Source organism: Bombina bombina, chromosome 2 (genome assembly GCF_027579735.1).
Source record: "Bombina bombina isolate aBomBom1 chromosome 2, aBomBom1.pri, whole genome shotgun sequence".
NCBI classification, from domain to species: domain Eukaryota; kingdom Metazoa; phylum Chordata; class Amphibia; order Anura; family Bombinatoridae; genus Bombina; species Bombina bombina.
This window is the reverse complement of record NC_069500.1, coordinates 265,857,925-265,877,514: the sequence shown is the minus strand read 5'-3', so window position 1 is coordinate 265,877,514 and position 19,590 is coordinate 265,857,925.

The following is a 19,590-nucleotide window of genomic DNA, read 5'->3' as shown; positions in this document are numbered from 1 at the left end:
TTTATTGACAGCTAGAAAAAAATCCAGTGTTACATGTGCAGAAAAGATTTATAGCTTATGTTCTCAGAGATAGTTTTATGTCACAATTAATAGAGGAGCCAACTAGGAATAAAGCTATATTAGAGTTAGTGCTATCAAATGATACAGATAATATTAAACATAGAAGTACATTTGAGTAACAGTGATCATAACATGGTCACGTTTGAAATCACTCTCCAGAAGCAGTTTCATAAGGGTTCAAAAAAGGCTTTTAATTTCAAGAAAGCAAAATACAATGATTTAAGAAAGTCATTACATAACATAAATTGGGACAAAGTAATATAACATACAGAGGATAAATGGATAACATTTAAAACTTTGTTAAATAAATATACATATAAACACATACCACATGGTTATAAAAGTAAAATAAATAAATCCATGCCAATGTGGCTAAATAAAAATATGTTAAAGGGACACTCAAGTCAAAATAAACTTTTATGATTCAGATAGATCATGCAGTTTTAAGACACTTTCCAATTTACTTACATTTTACTTCCATTTTACATTTTTTGCACAGTCCTTTTATATACACACTTTCTGGGGAACAAGATCCTACTGAGCATGTGTACAAGTTCACAGGGTATACGTATACTAGTCTGTGATTGGCTGATGACTGTCACATGATACAGGGGACTTGAAAATGGGCCAAAAAATGTATTTCTCAGAAATAAATCTACAGCTTATTTGAAATTCAGAGTAAGTGTTATTACATTGTCTTTATATTATGTACTTGTTAATTATGCAATTATACTGCATTGAGTGGTCCTTTAAGAGAACTTAGGAGCAAAAACATAGAGCATTTAAATTATTCAAAGAAAATAGTACAGACTCAACATTCCAAATATATAAGGACTGTAACAATACATGCAAAAAAAGCAATCAAATTAGTCAAAATTGAAAACAAAAGATTTTTTTTATTGAAAATAAGGAAATGTCTAAGTGACTCAAACTTTTGAACGCCAGTTTATATATACCCAAATTATAACAAATTTGTTATTGTTTTTTTCCAGATATATAATTTTTATTAAGGTTGATACAAGATAACAAGGTTGTTTTCTGTCATACATATAGAATGGCATATATTAATACAGTGGTTACTACCCTCAGATGTATAATATCATATAAACAATAGTGATGTCGCGAACCTAAAATTTTCGGCACAGACCAATTAACCAAAAGACTGAAAAAAAATGAGGTATATTAATGCTGAGTGAGCCTGACAGACACAGGCCTGATAGTAAATGTAATTAGATTACACTAGCAAAATATTTTTATTTTTTTTTAATTTAAAATAATGTTATAAACGGATATTAACACTGGTGGCTGGCACAGAGCAATGAACCAGAGTATATGCTGTGTGACACAGGCCTGATAGAAAATGAAAAAAAAATTACACTAGCAAAATAATTAAATTTTTTGGTTAGTTAAATTTAAACTAATGTTGTTAGGGAGATATCAGTGGTGGCAGTAATCACAGCAACATATGCTGTGAGCCTTAAACACACAGCCTGAAAGCCAGGCAAATGCTAATAAAAAAAACGGCACGAAATATAGCCCTAAAAAGGGCTTTTTGGGGTGCTGTGCTTGCAGCAGAGATGAGTGGAGTCCTTCTGGACTGTAAATACACTAGCCTAGCTATGTTTTTCCTATTAATGTCAGGAGCAAAAACACAACACGTCCTCTCATTAAGAAAGCAAGGTCGTTATGAGTCTAAAATGGCGGATTCCGAGTAGCTGGGAGGGTCTGTGAGGGAGTGTCTGATGTTGATTGGCTCTAATGTGTCAGATGGCTGTGACATAAAGGGTCAAAGTTTCCTCAATGATGACACATAGGGGCGGATCGAACATCGCCATGTGTTCGCCCACAAACGCGAACGCGAACAAGCTATGTTCGCTGTGAACCGTTCGCGGGCGAACAGTTCGGGACATCACTAATAAACAACCATTTTTCTGGGAAATAATAGGGTAGGGAGAGTAAAAGTAGAAAAAAAAACAAAAAAGAAAGACAAGTCCTATATATGCAAGAATTAATTTGTAAAATTAGGGTTGCTACAGTGGTGGCAAATAATAGAGGGGGCAGAGAGCATCCCTGCCTAGTGCCATTAGTTATAGGGAAGGAACTAGAGATGGTGTTGTTAATCTTTATTTTAGCACGAGGGTTAGCGTATAAGGCTTGGATCTTGGAGATAAAGGAATTAGTAAAAACCAATTTCAAAAGAGTGGACCACTGCCAGTCCACCCTGTTGAAAGCCTTCTCTGCATCGGTGGAGAGAAGAATAACTGTGCTGTTGTTATCTGAGGCTTTTTGTAGTGTGTGGAGAACCCTAAGTGTGTTATCTTTAGCCTCGCGAATCCCACTTGGTCAGGGTGTATTATTTTCGGGAGAATGGAGTTGAGGCGATTAGCTAAGATTTCTGCGTACATTTTTATATCCACATTAATTAGAGAGATAGGTCTATAGTTACCGACTTGATCTTTGGGTTTGTCTGGTTCTGGAATTACTGTAATTAAGGCTTCTAGAAGAGGTTGAGGGAATGTATTATCTTGTTCTATGGAATTAAATAGAGTATATAAGTGTGGGCCAATTTGGGACTGTAGTAATTGATAGAATTTAACTGTGAGGCCATCTGGGCCTGGTGATTTGCCTGCTGGCAAATTTTTTTATCGTTGTTATTATTTCTTGTAGGGTTATTGGTGAGTCTAAGAGCTGGTTATCTTCTTCTTGTAGGGTGGGTACCTCGATTGACGATAAGAATGAATCTATGAGTTTAGGCCTATCTTTGTCAATGGGGGATGCTACATTTTATAGTGAGGAGTAGTATTCTATAAAGCTATTTGCTATATCCTCATTTTTGGTGAGGATCTCGTCTGTGTTGAGTTTGATGGAGTGGATGAATGAGTTGTGTTTCTGCTTTTTGAGTGATCTGGCCAGCATAAACCCTGCCTTGTTGCTTTCTACAAAAAAAATGTACTTTGTTGGAGAGTGCTCTCATTTGAGCATTCTGAACCAGGAACGTGTTAAGATTATTTCTGGCTGTTGTTAAAGTGAAGATAAACTTTGATGAATGAAAGCCCGGTTTTTAAAAATATTATTAAAATCAAGGGCACTTTCCTTCATCAAAGTTTAGAAAGCAGCCGTTTTGTTTAAAAACTTACCGTGTGAAGAGAGGATCTCCGGGTGCGGGAAGCTGCTCCGGCTGTGAAAAGAAGAAAGTTTTTAAACAAAACGGCTGCTTTCTAAACTTTGATGAATGAAAGTGCCCCTGTTTTTAATACTGTAGTATTTTTAAAAAACAGGCTTTCATTCATCAAAGTTTACCTTCACTTTAAATCTTCTAGCTTTTTGGAGGATTGAGGATTCGCTTAGTGTAATTCCTCCAGAGAGTATGGTGTTAGTTAAAGATATAAATTGGGTAGATTTTTGTTTGTGTATTTTAGCTGTATGCTGGATCAGTATACCTCGGATGTAGCACTTGTATGTTTCCCAATTATTTGTGATAGGGGTGTCTGCTGAGGGTGAGTTGGAAAAATTCCTCCGTGCATTTTATGTATTTTTCAAGAGTGTCAGGGTCTGCCAGAATATAAGCACTAAGCCTCAAGTTAAATTTATTACGGGGTTTTGTTGGACCAACTCATGTTAGTTATAACCATGCTATGATCGGACCATTAAGTGTGGGAGATTTGTGAATGTATTAGGTTAGTTGAGGGTGAGAGAAAAAGGTGTAATCTTTTTTGAGGGGTGTATTGTTCTCCTAGGACTCCATTTATCAGTGGACATGATCCGCTATAGTGTACCATGTCTGCCGCACATCGATAAATGCCGACAGCATACGCTGTCTGCATTTATCATTGCACCAGCAGTTCTTGTGAACTGCTGGTGCAACACCGCCCCCTGCAGATTCGCGACCACCAGCAGCGGGTGTCAATCAACCCGATCGTATTGGATTGGGTTGATTTTCGGTGATGTCTGTCCACCGCCCCAGAGCAGGCGGACAGGTTATGGAGCAGTGGTCTTTAGACTGCTGCTTCATAACTTGTGTTTCTAGCGAGCTTGATAAATAGACCCCCCAAGTGCCAAATAAGGAGAGTGATCTTAGCAATAAACCGTTATTGATTATCTGGTTGTTGCAGAGGTAGGATCTCCCAGTAGAGGTAACTAGTGTTGGATTCATTGGGAAATTAAAATCTCCACCGACAAAGATTGGGCCTTTTGATATGTCTAGAAGCTTATTCGTAACTGAGCGGAAGAAAGTGGGAGTGGGTTTACTTGGAGCATATATGTTGGCTATTGTAACAGGTTTCCCATATAAAAATCCTACTAGTATCAATACCCTTCCTTCTTTGTCATTGTGTCTTTGCAAAAGTTCAAAAGCTGTGTTCTGTTTAAACGATATGCATCCCCTGTGTACCTGAGCTAAAAAAATGTTGGTCAAAGTATTTAGATGAAAGTCTTGGTTCATGTGTTTTTTTTTAAAGGGAGTTTCCTGCATCATAATTATATCAATCTTTTTTTTGTAGAAGTTGTAGTAGGCTATGGACCTTTTTTTCTGCTGATAAAAAAACCTTTGACATTTTGTGTGGCTATGGCTATCGAACCATTATGTTTATTCTGCATCTCAGTGCTAGGAGGATTGCTTTAGCAAGCGCAGGACAAATTTGTTTCAGAGGGGCTAGAGACAAGTAAGCTGTTTAATAGTATAGGAAATGTTATTAGATATGCAGGTAGGATGGTTGGGGGAATTAGGTGAATAATGAGTGGTCAGTGATAAAAAAGAAAAAGGGGATTTGAATTAAACTGAGAATCTTTTTCAAGCTCTCACCGAGAAAATGTTAGGGAGCTGTTTGTTGAACCATTCATAAAGAGACATATGGTGGTCTGCAAATATTAGCCCATAAAGATTGTCTGTGTTGACCTCTGAGATAATAAATGGACATCTTAAATGTATAACTGGTTTAAGAATAACATTAATAAACATTCTTCTGAATAATCTTCAAGGGGCATAGTGTAAACCCCAACATTTTATTTTATGATTCAGATAGAACATACAATTTTAAACAACTTTCCAATTTAATTCTATTATCAAATTTTCTTCATTCTCTTGTTATCCATTGCTGAAGGGACAGCATTGCACTACTGACAGGAAGCTGAAAATATCGATTTAGCCAATCACAAGATACAAATGTGTGCAGGCACCAATTAGCAGCTCCTACTAGTGTATGATATGTGCATATTCATTTTTTAACAAGGGATATTAAGAGAACGAAGCACATTTGAATTTAAAGTGTCTTAAAATGACATGTTCTATCTGAATCATGCAAGCTTAATTTTGACTTGCCTATCCCTTTAATTAAACATAACTCTAGCATAAATGAATTTACTATATTTTGAACAGGTTTATGCAGCTGGAACAGGCTGCGCGACATCATAATTATAACAAATAGGTCTCTCATACAAGGGAGTGAGTCTTTTAAGATTGCAGGAGAGAGGAAGACCGCTTAGAATATATATTGTATACCTTGTCATATTTATATATTACATAATCTATTTGTATAAACATTCTTCATGCAATAATCTTGAATAAATATAACTCTTAATTTAACTGAACTAATAATACAATAAACATTGCTATATTTTGATAAATAAACCATATTACCGTATCTTCATAACTGATTTATGGGCCGAATTATCAGCCTTCAGGCTCTAAAGACCGCTGCTCCATAACTTGTCCGCCTGCTCTGAGACCACGGACATCAATCCGCCCGATCCTATAAGATCGGGCTGATTAACACAATATGTAGGGGGCGGTATTGCACAAGAAGTTCACAAGAACTGATTGTGCAATGATAAATGCTGACAGCGTATGCTGTCGGAATTTATCGATGTGCTGCGGACATGATACGCTACATTGTAACATGTCCACTCGCACATTAATAAATTGGCCCCCTGGTCTCTAATGCAAGTGAATAAGTCCTTCAGGGTTGCAGTAGAGAAGAAAAAGGCACATGTATATATGCTATATTTTGTGTAATAGCATTATTTTACTCCGAAGAGTAATAGACCTATGTAACGGAACCAAGTCCTATTTGAATGTTTATTCCTCAGGTTGGTTAAGTTGAAAGTTTGGCAGAGAAAGTTTGTCTTCGCTTGTTCTGTTTAGGAGGAAGTGCAGACTAAGCTCTTCTTTGTGGTTTTGGTAGTTCTTGGTGTGTTGGATAGTTAGGTATGAATGACGTTTCCTCTCTTATGGGGGATATGATGTTAAGCACTCTGCAAAATTGGTCAATGTCGGATATAGAGTCAAATTAAAATGTTCTGCCATTTTTCATGACTATGATAGCAGTTAGGAATTCCCAGTGGTAGAAAAATATCTGCGTTTCTGTAGTGTCCTGATAGATAAATCTTGGAAGATCTGTATACGGGTATTTTGAAAGTTGAAGGTTTGTTGCTTTCTGGCATAATTGTATATTAATTCTCTGTGTTGAAATTGTTGGAAACAAACAATTATGTCCCTAGGAGGTTGGTCGTCTGTGGGTTTAGGGCGTAGTGCTCGATGTGCCCTATCTAGAGCTATCTCCGGAAGTGTAGTATCGTTGACTATGGCTAGTTCTGTGAACAGATCTTGGAGAAATTTCTGGATCTCTGGTGGCTGTATAGATTCGGGTATGCCCCTAAATATTAAATTACTGCGCCTTGATCTGTTCTCCAAGTCATCTAATTTGTCTTCCAGGTCATTGACATGTTGTTTTTGTGTTTTTAACTGTTTGGAGAGATCAGCAAAGTTTTGTGACATGATAACCTCTTGCTCTTCTAATGACTCTACTCTGTTTCCCAAGCCATTAATGTCTTTCTTGAGGTCTGCACACTCCTCTTTAATGGATACCTTGACTTGCTCTATAAGTGTTTGCATTGTTTTATATGTTATAGGTTGGTCTGAGGTATGTTCATATATAGTAGGAGAGGGACTTCTAGATGCTAATTCTTGGCTATCTGAGAGCTCATCATTTGGATGGCTTTCTACACATATTTCTTTTTTGCCTTTAAACTTTTTGTTTTGCTTAAAAAAAGAGTTAACAGAGCCCTGTCTGCCCTGTAAATGTTTTAGAGGTTTTTCACCTTTGGAAGTTTTTTTTTTAAACATTGTGTAATGTAATATAGATAAAGGTATTATTTAAGGGTGTTCCACCTCTTGAGGGAGATACAAAATTTAATTTCTAACTATCCAGATTACCACTCTGTATGTTCAAGGCTTGGGATAGGAAGTAGCATGAGTGGTGGGGTTGCAATGGGTGCCCAAGGAATGCGCTTTAGTAAAGATAAGGACCAGCCTGAAATTATGCTGTCTTGCAGTGGTTTGGGGATAGTGCTTACAGAGGAATTATGAGATTGTATGTAGCTCAGAGTTATGAAGTAGGTATTTATGCCATGTGTAACAACACGTTTCGGCAAAACAAGCCTTTCTCAAGAGTCTAAAATCAATATATGTCAAAGCAAGTTGGAGGCTACTGCTCTTGAGAAAGGTTTGTTTTGTCGAAACGAGTTGAGCTATATTTTAATAAAATCTGAAGCTGCATCTGAAGATACCCTTGTGATACTTTTAATAAAAGGCTGATTTAAAACTGAAATCCTGTGAGTATGACCTGTTTGTGCACCTACCATTTTATTTGAAATGTGCTACACCATTGTGAGCTTTTTATTTTGGAGGTGAAAGAAGGCAGGTTTCACAGAGGGAAAGAGCAGCTTGCATCCCCTGAGGTGACACAGCGCCAACACTTTCAATATTTCTTATTTATGGATACGGTCTGGGGGAACAGGGGCAGGCAGCAAGGATCTAAAGGGAAGTGCTAACATAGCGTCACACTTTACTGCTATTTACAATTTATGCCTTGTGTGTCATGTGGCTGTTTGTAGTTATTATTATTATTCTGTGTTATTTATCTCTACTCAATAGCGGAGAAGACTCTGTTCAAATCCATGTCATGCCTGGCTGTTTCAATTGATTTTGGTGCCGGTGTCTTTGGAACATTTATTCAGGCTGCTGTGGGTTGCGACTATGCCGTATCGATTTTTGTGTAGGCCTCAGGCCTTGCCGCGTAGCTTATTATGTCTTCTACATCGATTTTTCATCCACTTTTGTACTGTTGTGCAGTTATACAGGCTCAGCACATAGCTGTAACCTGTCTGGCTGTGTCAAAGGGACTTCGTGCTGATGTTTTAGGATCATTGGTTTAGGATGTGGTGCGTAGCAGCGATGCGTCACCGGTAGTCAGGTAGGCATCAAGCCTTTCTGGTCAGTCTAGTATGTCGCCTGCATCGATTCTTCTTCTAACAGGTCCGGGAAGGTTTATGGAGATAATGCTTTATGTTAGCTCTTGATGAGCCAGTTGTAAGGTGCAATGTTGTCTCTTCAGACCGGCCCGTATCCGGAGCCTCAGTGAAGTGCGACCATCTTAGTTGGCCACTCGCTCCGCCCCTCAAATTTGTTATTGTTTATAATTGAATGTCCTTGACATAATTCCAAGTTGTGTACTCTTCTTAAATGGACAGTAAACACGTTGAAATTTGTAAGTAAAATGTTTAGTTATGCATATTGAAAATCTTTGCAATATATTTTCATTATTTATTTTGCCCCTTTTCTTGTAGTTTAGCTCTAAAAGGTGAGCACTTTCTACTTCTCAGAACATGAAAAACACCATACTGACTTCTCAAGGTTAACCCTAATATATCTTACTGTTTGGCTTCAACTGATTACTGCAAAACAGAGTGCTTTATACTAACTTTATGACAGTGGCTAGCCTTGTTGTCTTCAGACAAAAGCCCAGATTGGCTCTTCCAAATAAGACAAATAGTGGGAGGAGTTTGGCGTATGGCTATTGCAAAATAATTGCTGCAAAAAGGTTGTTCAGTTGTTTTTAAAGCTTGGCTACTATGTTATTCTATAGCAACACAACAGAAATGTCTTGTAATTACAAGGTGTTTACTGTACCTTTAATTCCCCACAACAAAAGTATCTAGCACCTGCAATTTTTAGCATAAATAGAAAATTACAAAATAAAATTCTTCCATGGGCTTCTTATAAGACTCCTAAGAGAAAAATAAAAATGGCATAACATTTCAGATTCTTGAAAGGTGAAGAAATTATAATACTAATAAAACAGAAACAAATTTATTTTTACTCTTGAGAGTACAATACATGAATAGATATGTTTATTGAATAAAAAAAAAAAAAATGTTATTATATGCGCTACATCATAATAACACATTTTCCTTACACAGGCTTTCTGAACATGTGCTATAGAAACACAGACTGCTAGATTACGAGTCTGCGTTAGCCTTAAAAAGCAGCGTTGAGAGGTCCCAACGCTGCTTTTTAACGCCCGCTGGTATTACGAGTCTGCAGGTACAGGTGTACCGCTCACTTTTCTTCAGCGACTTAAGCTTACCGCAAATCCCCTTACGTAAATTGCGTATCCTATCTTTTTAATGGGATTTGCCTAACGCTGGTATTACGAGTCTTGGAAGAAGTGGGCGGTACACCCTCTCCTGTCAGGACTCCTACCGCATTTAAAAGTCAGTAGTTAAGTGTTTTATGGGCTAACGCCGTAACATAAAACTCTTAACTAAACTGCTAAAAAGTACACTAACACCCATAAACTACCTATTAACCAATAAACCGAGCTCCCCCCACATCAGAAACACTTAAATAAAGTTTTTAACCCCTAATCTGCCGACCAGACATCGCCGCCACTTTAATAAATATATTAACCACTAAACCGCTGCACTCCTGCCTTGCAAACACTAGTTAAATTTTATTAACCCCTAATCTGCCATCCCTAACATCGCCGACACCTACCTACATTTATTAACCCCTAATCTTCCGCCCCCAACGTCGGCGCTACTATATTAAATTTATTAACCCCTAAACCTAAATCTAACACCACCCTAACTTAATTATAATTTAAATAAAACAAAATTAAATTACTATTTTACTATTTAACTAAACTAAATACTTACCTGTAAAATAAACCATAAGATAGCTACAATATAACTAATTGTTACATTTGTATCTATGTTAGGGTTTATATTTATTTTACAGGCAACTTTGTATTTATTTTAACTAGGTACAATAGTTATTAACTATTTAATAATTTCCTAGTTAAAATAAATACAAATATACCTGTAAAATAAATCCTAACCTAAATTACAACTACACTATCATTAAATTAATTACCTAAACTAACTACAATTAAATACAATTAAATTAAATAAACTAAAGTACAAAAACAAACAAACACTAAATTACAGAAAATAAAAAAATAATTACAAAAATTTTAAACTAATTACACCTAATCTAATCCCCCTAATAAAATAAAAAAGCCTCCCAAAATAATACAATTCCCTAACCTATACTAAATTACAAATAGCCCTTTAAAAGGGCTTTTTGCGGGGCATTGCCCCAAAGTAATCAGCTCTTTTACCCGTAAAAAAAAAAATACAATACCCCTCCAATATTAAAACCCACCACCCACACACCCAACCCTACTCTAAAACCCACCCAATCCCCTTTTAATAAAACCTAACACTACCCCCTTGAAGATCACCCTACCTTGAGCCGTCTTCACCCAGCCGGGCACAAGTGGTTCTTCAGAGGGGCAGAAGTGTTCATCCGATCCGGGCAGAAGAGGACCTCCAGACGAGCAGAAGTCTTCATCCAGACGGCATTTTCTATCTTCATCCATCCGGAGCGGAGCGGGTCCATCTTTAAGCCACCGACGCGGAGCATCCTCTTCTTCCGACGACTCCTGACGAATGAAGGTTCCTTTAAATTATGTCATCCAAGATGGCATCCCTTTAATACCGATTGGCTGATAGGATTCTATCAGCCAATCGGAATTAAGGTAGAAAAAATCCTATTGGCTGATACAATTAGCCTATAGGATTGAAGTTCAATCCTATTGGCTGATCCAATCAGCCAATAGGATTGAGTTTGCAATCTATTATCTGTTCCAATCAGCCAATAGAATGCAAGCTCAATTCTATTGGCTGATTGGATCAGTCAATAGGATTTTTTCTACCTTAATTCCTATTGGCTGATAGAATCCTATCAGCCAATCGGAATTCAAGGGACGCCATCTTGGAAGATCTTGATAAAGGCTTTGTGGAAGCTGATACGCGTGGATATTGCCAGCTAGCTCCTACTGCAAACTACTATTGAAGAAGGGCTCCCAGGATCGCTGCATCTAAACCTGCCTTACACAGAGGAATTTAGAGGAATAGCGAGAGGGGCAAAGAAGAACAGGAACCGACTAATTAAGTGTGCGCACTTTTTAAAGGTAAAACATAATATCATTGGCTTGTCATGCACATGTGATAAAACAGCTGAACTGAAGATGAAATAAACAACAACCGACGCTGAAAGAAGTAAGAAAAAACGTTGGGATTTCACAAAAGTAAACTAAGGTATTGTGAAAGACTGAACATCTAACAAATACTCACACTAAGAACTTTAAGATTTCCATCACAATCATAAATAAGAAGATATTTGAATGCTGTTCTTGATGCAAGACTGTTGCTATTGACTGACAAATATTTAAGAACACGGAACAAAGTTGATACAATACAAAGTAGAAATAATATACTTCAGTCCATTGCTACAAATGTTTCTCTATACGACCCAACTTCAGAGCTAATAAACTTGAATATAAGGACTTCCTTTATCACTTGATAATATTCAATTTGTTTATATAGTGGACATTAAATTTGAATTTGCTTATACAAGTTGACATCGTATTTTAGATGTTTGTATTTTTTACTTGTAGTGCCAACGCAATGGGATTTTAAGCTTATCAAGCTAATATAGCTTTTAAATCAAGAATATTTATTATATTTTTTTGGAACACTGGTGTTTTATATATTTTTTATTTTTATCCGAATCCTGATTCATTTAGTTTGTTTCATTGGAATTTTTAAAAAATGTGTAGGTTTTAACTCTGACATATTAAATTATTGATCTTGCTATTTTTGTTCTTTTCCAATTTGTTCATTAACTGTTGTAAGTCAAATTGAGAATTATACCTCATCCGTTATAATTGATACCTTAAAATCAGGTGTAGTGGATCACCTAATGTTATAACCATGGCCTCGATCCGATATGCAGCGTGGCCCGCAAAAGCCGGCAATGCCAAATTTTGCGCTGGTTTGGTATCACATATACGGCGTAAGCTAGAAGTTACGCTCGTATATTTCTGCCTTCGGCCGTAGTTTTTTGGCCCATAAACAGGTATACCAAACCAGCACAGTTTGGTATCCAATATACAGCATAAGGACTTACATGGCGAAAATGGAGAAATCTTACTCCATTTTCACCTCGCCACAAATTGCAGGCGTAGTAAGCCTTACGCTGTCTATTGGAGCCTCGTAACTCCCTAAATTACCTGCAAAATAAAACCTAACACCTAACGCATGCGCAATGTCTATCTACCTGTCAACCGCGATCCCCCGCCACAATCCCTAATAAAGTATTTAACCCCTAAACCACAGCTCCCGGACCCCGCTGCCACCTACATTAAATGTATAACCCCCTAATGTGAGCCAATACCCCGCGGCCATCTACATTACCTACCCCTAATGTGAGCCCCTTACACCACCGCCACCTACATTACCTACCCCCTAATGTGATCCCCTTACACCACCGCTACCTACATTACCTACCCCCTAATGTGAGCCCCTTACACTGCCGCCACCTACATTACCTACCCCCTAATGTGAGCCCCTTACACCGCCGCCACCTACATTACCTACCCCCTAATGTGAGCCCCTTACAACACCACCACCTACATTACCTACCCCCTAATGTGAGCTCCTAACCCGCTGCCAGCTATATTAAAATTATTAACCCCTAATCTAATCCCCCTTTACCGCCGCCACCTATATTAAATTAATTAACCCCTAAAATACTAAACTATCCCTACCACTAAACCTAAGTCTAACCCTACAAATAGCCATGAAAAGGGCTTTTTGCGTGGCATTACCCCAAAGTAAACAGCTCTATTGCCAGCCCTTAAAAGGGCTTTTTGCGGGGCTTTGCCCCAAAGTAATCAGCTCTTTTACCAGCCCTTAAAAGGGCTTTTGGTGGGGCATTGTGGCAAGTAAACAGCTCTTTTGCCTATAATCTAAATCCCCCTACACCGCCGCCACCTATAATAAATTTATTAACCCCTAATCTAATCCCCCTACACCGTCGCCACCTATATTAAATACATTAACCCCTAATCTAATCCCCCTACACCGCCACCACCTATATTAACTATATAAACCCTAATTATATTAGGGTTAATATAGTTAATATAGTTATTATATTATGTATATTAACTATATTAACCCTAATTATATTAGGGTTAATATAGTTAATATAGTTATTATATTATATATATTAACTATATTAACCCTAATTATATTAGGGTTAATATAGTTAATATAGTTATTATATTATATATATATTAAGTATAATAACCCTATCTAACTCTAACACCCCTAACTAAATTCTTTTTAAAATAAATCTAATTATTATTAATATTATTAATTAAAATATTCCTATTTAAATCTAAATACTTAACTATAAAATAAACCCTAAGATAGCTACAATATAATTAATAATTACATTGTAGCTATTTTAGGGTTTATATTTATTTTACAGGTAACTTGGTATTTATTTTAACTAGGTACAATAGCTATTAAATAGTTAATAACTATTTAATAGCTACCTAGTTAAAATAATTACCAATTTACCTGTAAAATAAATCCTAACCTAAGTTACAAATACACCTACACTATCAATAAAAACAAAATACAAATATCTAAACTAAAATACAATTAAATACACTAAACTAAAATACAATTAAATACACTAAACTAAATTGCAAAAAAACAAACACTACATTACAAAAAATAAAAAAAGATTACAAGAATTTTAAGCTAATTACACCTATTCTAAGCCCCCTAATAAAATAATAAAGCCCCCCAAAATAAAAAAAATGCCCTTCCCTATTCTAAATTAAAAATTAACCAGCTCTTTTACCAGCCCTTAAAAGGGCTTTTTGCGGGGCATGCCCCAAAGTAAACAGCTCTTTTGCCTGTAAAAAAACCCACAATACCACCCCCCAACATTAAAACCCACCACCCACATACCCCTACTCTAAACCCACCCAAACCCCCCTTAAAAAAACCTAACACTAAGCCCCAGAAGATCTCCCTACATTGAGTCGTCTTCACCCAGCCGGGCCGAACTCTTCATCCAATCCGGATGATGTCTTCATCCAAGCGGCAAAGAAGAATTCTTCCATCCGGCAATGTCTTTATCCAAGCGGCAAAGAAGAAGTCTTCCATCCGGCGATGTCTTCATCCAAGCGGCAAAGAAGAGGTCCTCCATCGGGGCGAAGTTTTCCTCCAAGCGGCATCTTCAATCTTCTTTCTTCAGCCCTCCAGCTGGCCCGACGACTGAACGACGAATTAAGTTTCCTTTAAATGACGGTATCTATCAGCCAATCAGAATTAAGGTAAGAAAATCTGATTGGCTGATTCAATCAGCCAATCAGATTCAAGTTCAATCTGATTGGCTGATCCAATCAGCCAATCAGATTGAGCTCACATTCTATTGGCTGATCGGAACAGCCAATAGAATGCGAGTTCAATCTGATTGGCTGATTGGATCAGCCAATCGGATTGAACTTCAATATGATTGGCTGATTGAATCAGCCAATCAGATTTTCTTACCTTAATTCCAATTGGCTGATATCAGCCAATCAGAATTCGACGAACGCCATCTTGGATGATGTCATTTAAAGGAAACTTCATTCGTCGTTCAGTCGTCAGGCCAGCTGGATGTTCCGCATCGGAGGGCTGAAGATTGAAGATGCCGCTTGGAGGAAAACTTTGCCCCGATGGAGGACCTCTTCTTTGCCGCTTGGATGAAGACATCGCCGGATGTAAAACTTCTTCTTTGCCGCTTGTATGAAGACATCGCCCGGATTGGATGAAGAGTTCGGCCCGGCTGGGTGAAGACGACTCAAGGTAGGGAGATCTTCTGGGGCTTAGTGTTAGGTTTTTTAAGGGGGGTTTGGGTGGGTTTAGAATAGGGGTATGTGGGTGGTGGGTTTTAATGTTGGGGGGTGGTATTGTGTGTTTTTTTACAGGCAAAAGAGCTGTTCACTTTGGGGCATGCCCTGCAAAAGGCCCTTTTAAGGGCTGGTAACAGAGCTGTTAACGTTTGTAATTTAGAATAGGGTAGGGAATTTTTTTTATTTTGGGGGGCTTTATTATTTTATTAGGGGGCTTAGAATAGGTGTAATTAGCTTAAAATTCTTGTAATCTTTTTTAGTTTTTGTAATTTAGTGTTTGTTTTTGTAATTTAGTTTAGTGTATTTAATTGTATTTTAGTTTAGATATTTGTAGTTTATTTAATTTATTGATAGTGTAGGTGTATTTGTAACTTAGGTTAGGATTTATTTTACAGGTAAATTGGTAATTATTTTAACTAGGTAGCTATTAAATAGTTATTAACTATTTAATAGCTATTGTACCTAGTTAAAATAAATACCAAGTTACCTGTAAAATAAATATAAACCCTAAAATAGCTACAATGTAATTATTAATTATATTGTAGCTATCATAGGGTTTATTTTATAGGTAAGTATTTAGATTTAAATAGGAATATTTTAATTAATAATATTAATATTAATTAGATTTATTTTAATAAGAATTTAGTTAGGGGTGTTAGAGTTATATAGGGTTATTATACTTAATATATATATAATATAATAACGATATTAACTATATTAACCCTAATATAATAAGGGTTAATATAGTTAATATAGATGGCGACGGTGTAGGGGGGTCAGATTAGGGGTTAATCTATTTAATATAGGTGGCAGCGGTGTAGGGGGATTAGATTTGGAGGTAATACATTTATTATAGGTGGCGGCGGTGTAGGGGGATTTCGATTATAGGCAAAAGAGCTGTTTACTTTGTGACAATGCCCCGCCAAAAGCCCTTTTAAGGGCTGGTAAAAGAGCTGATTACTTTGGGGCAAAGCCACGCAAAAAGCCCTTTTAAGGGATGGCAATAGAGCTGTTTACTTTGGGGTAATGCCACGCAAAAAGCCCTTTTCAGGGCTATTTGTAGGGTTAGACTTAGGTTTAGTGGTAGGGATAGTTTAGTATTTTAGGGGTTAATTAATTTAATATAGGTGGCGGCGGTAAAGGGGGATTAGATTAGGGGTTAATTAATTTAATATAGGTGGTGGTGTAGGGGGATTAAATTAGGGGTTAATAATTTAATATAGCTGGCGGTGGGGAAGGAGGATTAGATTAGGGGTTAATAATTTTAATATAGCTGGCGGCGGGGTAGGAGCTCACATTAGGGGGTAGTTAATGTAGCTGGTGGCGGTGTAGGGGCTCACATTAGGGGGTAGTTAATGTAGCTGGCGGCGGTATAGGGGCTAACATTAGGGGGTAGTTAATGTAGCTGGTGGCGGTATAGGGGCTCACATTAGGGGGTAGTTAATGTAGCTGGCGGTGGGATAGGAGCTCACATTAGGGGGTAGTTAATGTAGGTGGCGGCGGGGTAGGAACTCACATTAGGGGGTAGTTAATGTAGGTGGCGGTGGGGTCCGGGAGCAGCGGTTTAGGGGTTAATAACTTTATTAGGTGGCGGCGGGGTCCGGGAGCGGCGGTTTAGGGGTTAATAAAAATGTTATTATTAGTAGAGTGAGGGGGGATAGCGGATAGAGGGTTCGACGTGTCGGGCTATGTTTGGGAGGCGTGTTAGACAGTACGGGAGATTTAATAACTTAGTCAGGTTTTGTAGGCGCCAGCAGTTTCTAAAGTGCCGTAAGTCACTGGCGACTCCAGAAATTTGTACTTACGCAGATTTCTGGACATCGCTGGTTTATCAGACTTACGGCACTTTAGCATCTGACGGCGCCGTATATGGGATAGCTTGAGTTGCGAGCTGAAACTATGGGCGGCGGGGGTTCCCTCGCTTGCTCCGCAAACTATGATCTATATCAGATTGAGCCCCAGAAGTGCAATTTTTTTCAGAGCTAAGTTAAAGTTTAGTTTGTTTTTATGTAGTCACAATAAACCATATTATCTCAACCATTTATGTAGATAGAATATTTAGATTTACACTAGTTTCTTATTACAAGAGCACTTGTTAACTTTTAAATACATTGTGGAACCTTAGATTTAGTTAGTAATCACTGCATTATTATAGCACTAGCACTTTAAATATGCACATATAAATATATGTAGATTAAACGACACGGTTAATTATTGTATATCCTAACACACATTAGTTTATTTTTATTTCACTTTTTACACTGATTGTTAAGTGGATTTTTTATATATTTTTTCAACGAGGGCAAACATATCTAAGAAAAAAAAAAAAAATGTTTACATTCTTTTACATTGACAACTTGAATATATATTAAGGTATATATTATAACCAGATTGCTGTAAGCGCCCCCTTCTTTTTTCTTTTCTTTTGTGTATCATAAACTGTGGAGTTATTTGTGAGAAGACCCCACTAGTAAGGGAGGCTATATCTGGTTTTGAGTTGAACAGTTCATAAAACTCCATTTGTAACTAAATTAAACCTATTAACACGGTAGGGCCTAGATTTGGAGTTCGGCGGTAGCCGTCAAAACCAGCGTTAGAGGCTCCTAACGCTGGTTTTGGCCGCCCGCTGGTATTTGGAGTCAGTGATTAAAGGGTCTAACGCTCACTTTTCAGCCGCGACTTTTCCATACCGCAGATCCCCCTACGCCATTTGCGTAGCCTATCTTTTCAATGGGATCTTTCTAACGCTGGTATTTAGAGTCGTTTCTGAAGTGAGCGTTAGAGCTCTAACGACAAGATTCCAGCCGCCTGAAAATAGCAGGAGTTAAGAGCTTTCTGGCTAACGCCGGTTCATAAAGCTCTTAACTACTGTACCCTAAAGTACACTAACACCCATAAACTACCTATGTACCCCTAAACCGAGGCCCCCCCACATCGCCGACACTCGATTAAAATTTTTAACCCCTAATCTGCCGACCGCCACCTACGTTATCCTTATGTACCCCTAATCTGCTGCCCCTAACCCCGCCAACCCCTGTATTATATTTATTAACCCCTAACCTGCCCCCCACAACATCGCCGCCAGCTACTTAAAATAATTAACCCCTAATCTTCCGACCGCAAAGCGCCGCCACCTACGTTATCCCTATGTACCCCTAATCTGCTACCCCTAACACCGCCGACCCCTATATTATATTTATTAACCCCTAATCTGCCCCCCACAACGTCGCCGACACCTGCCTACACTTATTAACCCCTAATCTGCCGAGCGGACCTGAGCGCTACTATAATAAAGTTATTAACCCCTAATCCGCCTCACTAACCCTATCATAAATAGTATTAACCCCTAATCTGCCCTCCCTAACATCGCCGACACCTACCTTCAATTATTAACCCCTAATCTTCCGATCGGAGCTCACCGCTATTCTAATAAATGGATTAACCCCTAAAGCTAAGTCTAACCCTAACCCTAACACCCCCCTAAGTTAAATATAATTTACAGCTAACGAAATAAATTAACTCTTATTAAATAAATGATTCCTATTTAAAGCTAAATACTTACCTGTAAAATAAATCCTAATATAGCTACAATATAAATTATAATTATATTATAGCTATTTTAGGATTAATATTTATTTTACAGGCAACTTTGTAATTATTTTAACCAGGTACAATAGCTATTAAATAGTTAAGAACTATTTAATAGTTACCTAGTTAAAATAATAACAAATTTACCTGTAAAATAAATCCTAACCTAAGATATAATTAAACCTAACACTACCCTATCAATAAAATAATTAAATAAACTACCTACAATTACCTACAATTAACCTAACACTACACTATCAATAAATTAATTAAACACAATTCCTACAAATAAATACAATTAAATAAACTAGCTAAAGTACAAAAAATAAAAAAGAACTAAGTTACAGAAAATAAAAAAATATTTACAAACATAAGAAAAATATTACAACAATTTTAAACTAATTACACCTACTCTAAGCCCCCTAATAAAATAACAAAGCCCCCCAAAATAAAAAATTCCCTACCCTATTCTAAATTAAAAAAGTTACAAGCTCTTTTACCTTACCAGCCCTGAACAGGGCCCTTTGCGGGGCATGCCCCAAGAAGTTCAGCTCTTTTGCCTGTAAAAAAAAACATACAATACCCCCCCCCCAACATTACAACCCACCACCCACATACCCCTAATCTAACCCAAACCCCCCTTAAATAAACCTAACACTAATCCCCTGAAGATCTTCCTACCTTGTCTTCACCATCCAGGTATCACCGATCCGTCCTGGCTCCAAGATCTTCATCCAACCCAAGCGGGGGTTGGCGATCCATAATCCGGTGCTGAAGAGGTCCAGAAGAGGCTCCAAAGTCTTCCTCCTATCCGGCAAGAAGAGGACATCCGGACCGGCAAACATCT